This window comes from Loxodonta africana, chromosome 7, assembly GCF_030014295.1.
Source record: "Loxodonta africana isolate mLoxAfr1 chromosome 7, mLoxAfr1.hap2, whole genome shotgun sequence".
Taxonomy (NCBI): domain Eukaryota; kingdom Metazoa; phylum Chordata; class Mammalia; order Proboscidea; family Elephantidae; genus Loxodonta; species Loxodonta africana.
In genome coordinates, this window is record NC_087348.1 from 87,685,730 (window position 1) to 87,690,506 (window position 4,777).

A 4,777-nucleotide genomic window follows, 5' to 3' on the forward strand; every position below is an offset into this window, starting at 1 on the left:
GGCAATACAGAGGCAGATAATAAAGGGAGAGAGGACTAGGCGCTACAGACAGGCAACTTGGGAAATACAGACAGTGGTGGCAGCAAGATGACAACGGTGATACAAGGGCAAGGGCACCAAAGCCGCAGGAGTCCTGGACCCTTCCTCCTCACTCTGCCCATCTGTGGCATGGGCATCACCAATCTTGTACACCATCCTCCTCTCCCCCCCTAGCCTCCCCCCAGAACACAGAGTCATCTAGTCACAGACCCTCAGAAAACAGACTATGGAAGTCATAGGTCCCACATTTCTCTGACTCTCATGGGGACAGGACTTGCCCCAGATCGTACAACAAAGCAGTGGCTTAGAGAGCAGGAAGTCAGGTATTGGGCCCCCTAGTCCATTGCTCCTTCCCCACCCCCACTTCCCTGCCACAAGAAGGTGGCAGAGCCTAAAATGGGACCCATCCCCCCCTTATGGGGGCGGAGCTCCAGCCTTGGGATGTTTGCTTCCTTCCTCAATAACAGGCCCTGTGTCCGGGTCCTAGGACTCCAGGATGAAGGAGATAGCATCTAGTAGAGAGAAGGACCACAGCTGACCATCTCAGGGCTGTGACTAGGAAAGTTATCATGCTCTGGGGAGCCCGGAGCAGCCTGACCCCTTGCGGTCATGGAAGTGGCAGATGGATTTGACAGGCAAAAACCAGTTGCCATCAAGTCAATTCTGACTCATAGTGACCCCATGTGTGTCAGAGTAAACTGTGCTCATTAGGGATTTCAATGGCTGATTTTTCAGAAGTATCACCAGGTCTTTCTTCCAAGGTGCCTCTGAATGACTCAGAACCACCAAGCTTTTGGTTAGCAGCTGAGCCCACTGGCCATTTATACCACTCAGGGACTCCCTTGACAGGCAACATCACCTTTAATCCTAACCATATCCTGTTACAGATGAGAAGACTGAGGTCCGAAGTGAAAGCGACTTGCCCTAGCCAATCAGCAGATGCCTAAATCAGGACTCGAACCTAGGTCTCTTGAGGCCAGCACAGGCTGGACGGCCTGGCAGAGGCTCTTCCCCAGGGGTAGAAGTAGCTAGCTATTCCAGAAGGGGGGCTGCTCAGGGCTGCTCGGGGACCTCTTCCAGAGAGGCGGCGTGGGGGCAGCCTGGGGGAGGGTCCTGTGCTTGCAGGAAGAAGACTGTCAGGTGCTAATATTTCTCTCTCTGTCTCTTTTTCTCCCCCTCTCCCTCCCCTTTCTCTGATGGTGGAGCTAATTGTACCTGAGATTGTTAACACTGTCACCAGCACCTGACAGCCTGCTCAGAGAGCACACAGTGCCCTCTCAGGCACCCTCATCCACCCCCGCTTGCCTCAGTCTCTCAAGTCTCCTCAGGGAAGATCAAGTTAAAGACTAATTAAGCGCCTACTATGTGGCCCTCGCAGTGTGAAGCACTTCACATTCATTACCTCATTAAATTGTCCAGCGAGGTCTCTAAGGGCTTTGGCTCCCCCTACCTCCTGGCAGCTCCTGGCCCCTGGTTTCCCTAGCACCACTTCCCCCACCCTCACCACCACAGGTCAACTCTGCCTGCACCTGCCTCTGGCTCCAGGGCAGGGTAGCCCTATAGCAGTAGACATGCACAGGTGCCTGGGAACTGGGCATCTGCCTCGCAGGGTCTGCAGTCTCCATGGTGGGGGACGGTGGGAGAAGTAGGGAGAACAGGGAGGGGCAAGGGAAGGCAGGCTTCTGCAGACCAGCCTCAGCCCACACACACCCCGCGCACACTGGGCCTGCCGCCCAGAAAATCAACCTCCGGAGCTGCACTCCCCTGGGCCCCAGTTCCTGGAAGGTGGCACTGCTGGGATAATTGATCTGACTGCTCTCAGCCTCCCCTTCCAGCTGCCTGGAGGCTGCCTCCTCCATGCAGCCCCCCCCTGCAGCTGGCCAGCGTCACCACCAAGGTGAGAATCTAAGGGCAGTCAGTGGATGATGAGCAGTGACCTGGCAACTCCTCCTCAGCCCTGCATTCCCCATTCCTCAGGAACCTGGTCCTGGTAGATGGCTGTTGCAAGAGTGGATATGGTAACTCGTGGTTGTTCATGAGCGTGCATGTGTGTGTGCATAAGTGAGTCAGTGGAGCTGAGGATTTTTGAATGTAAGATGTGAGCCATACAGATCTGGGTTCAAATCCCAGCTTCTCCACTTCCTAGATATGTGACCCTGGGCAAGTCACTGGACCTCTCTGAGACTCAGTTCTCTTGTCTGTACAGTGGGGCTACCAATAGCAGCCACCTAAAGGGCTGGATGAGATTACGCATGCAGAGCTCTGGAGCAATGCTGGGCATACCACATTTTTTTGACACACGAAAGCTTTTATTACTGTTACTGTGAGCGTGTGCGTGTGTGCATGTACATGTGTGTACGTATAGGTGTCCCTGAGAGGCCCAGGAGGGATCTATAGTACTCCAGCAAGGGGGCACAGGCTACTCCCTGACACTTGACCCCCCAGAGTAGGAGCTATGGCTGCACTCTCAGACTAGCCTCAGAGGAGAAGGACCTGCTGTGCCTCTACCCCTCCCCCCCAAAAAAACCCCACCAGTGTGAGGGAGATGGATGGGCTGGCGGCCACCAGGCAGGACTGGTGATTAGGAGGCTAACGGCCCAGCATCCAGAGAGGAATGGGAGGGAGGGAGGCTGAGCTGCCGGGCCATCCATCAAGGCTGTCGGCCAGCAGTGCTGCACAGCCAGTGGAGGAGAGGTAAGGGGAGAGCAGGGGAGGGCGGCAGGGGAGTGTAGGGAGACCCAGGGCCAGACAGCCAAGCCCAGCCCAGCCACTGACCCTGAACTGTAACCCTGAATGATTCACTGCTACCTTGGGGCCTCAGTTTCTTTATCGGGACAATGGGGGTAAAGGTCTTTCTCTGCCACATAAGTTCCAGCCACAGCAGGCTCAATATTAGGCCTCAGGGCCAGGAAGAGCCCCACAGAGAGTATGAGGGGCTCAGGCATGCCCTTGCCTCCTGCAGGTATCTACCTTAGTCAAAGACCCTGGAGGGTGAAGAGTAAAGGGATTGGAATAGTGTCTGGGCTGGGAGCCCAAATCCCGTGCTAAACTTGGCCAAGCTCCTAACTTCCCAGGTCCTTCCCTGGGCACCCCCACCCCATCCCACCACACAAATACATCCAAGCCAATCACCTGACAGAGGCAGGAAGAGACATAAGCATAGCCTTGCTATGCAAATTTTATTCAAACTGAGGGAAAAGTCACCCATGGGCCCTCCCCACCTTTTGGAGGTAGCGATTATCTTGAAAAGTCCTGGCCAGCAAGACTGGGCAAGACCCTAGCAAAGTCCACAGGCTCAGTTTGTCTCCAGCAATCTAAGTGGGATTGTGCAAGTCCCTTTTCCTCCCTGGGTTCATTTTTCCCGTCTCTAAAATGAACTCTTCCATTTAAAAAACAAACAAGTGACATCAACAACAGAAGTCTTCAGGGCTCCTCTTTCCTGTGAGAAAAACTGCAAACTCCTCACTGCCCCCAGTGCTTCTAGGCCTACACTTAGGTACTCTGAACTTCAGCCACACCCCCACCACACTGTATGTTTCACCTCTGGACCCATACTCGGCTGCTCCACTTCCTCTCACCGGACAAACTCCTCCTCGCTCACCAAGGGCCAGAAGAGTTGCCTCCTCTTCAAAGCCTTTTCCACAGACCTGGTAGAGTTGAGCCAGACCCCCTGTTGAGTCGCCAGTGCTCCCTGACACCTTCCGTGGGGTCTAGTTCAGGATGTGTCTATCCCCCCATCTTACTCTGACCTCCCAAAGGTCATGACCAGGCTGGCCTGATTCCCAGGAAGGGGGTAGGTGGGTAGTGTTGGACAGCCCAAGGCCTCAAACAAGGATCCAGCTCAGAGAAAGTAGAAGGAAGCGAAGGAGAAACAAGCAAGAGAAGGAGGGAGGGGCAGAATTACTGTCCCCAAGGTCCTTTTGGATTTAACAATCTGAATTCTATTTCCTTGAATGCCACTGCAGATGGAGCCCCCATGTCCTGGTCCCTGCCCCATCCCCCAAATCACCTCTACCCTGTCCCCCTTGGGCCCCAGTCTCCCTGGGGGCCCAGCCCTGTTGCACACACCAGCACAGAGGCCCCGAGCCAAAAGGGTTTCTGGCCTCTGCCACTGCACCCTGACTGGAGGCTAAGAGCACCACACGGTCGTCATAGTGATGCTTCAATATTGTCATCACTAATTCATTGCCAGAGCCCTGGGAGGCCAGCAAGGTGTGAGGAGAGCTGGACAGAGCTGATCAGAGCAGGCACTGGGGGCAGGAGTCTTGGGGCCTTGGGCCTAGTGGGGGGCAGGGACTAAACTCCATCACACCATGCAGCTGCGTCCTCCCCTCAGCCTCCCAGCACCTGTCAAGGAGGAGGAGCACAGGAGTCTGTCCTGTGCACCTACTGTGTGTCCAGCTCTGTCCAACTGCAGAGTTGGGGGCGGTTCAGAGAAGGCTGGGATGGAAGCTTCCACTCCCCCAGCCTCTGTGAGTGTGATATCCTGGCCCTGCTCTCCTGAACAGGGCAGGGAGATGTCCTTCCTCATGTCACAGGGCCTGAGGAGGGGCCTGAGTGGAGGCAAAAGGGAGGGAGGGAGCCCATATGTTCTGCCCCCTCCAGGCAGATGCAGGCCAGACACTGCAGCTCATTTAATTCTCTCCAAAACCTGCAGGGTCAGAATTATGACTCCACTTTACAGATACCTGGATTTCTCTCTGCACACATCCTCCCAGTCATCCCATTCCCTTCTCCA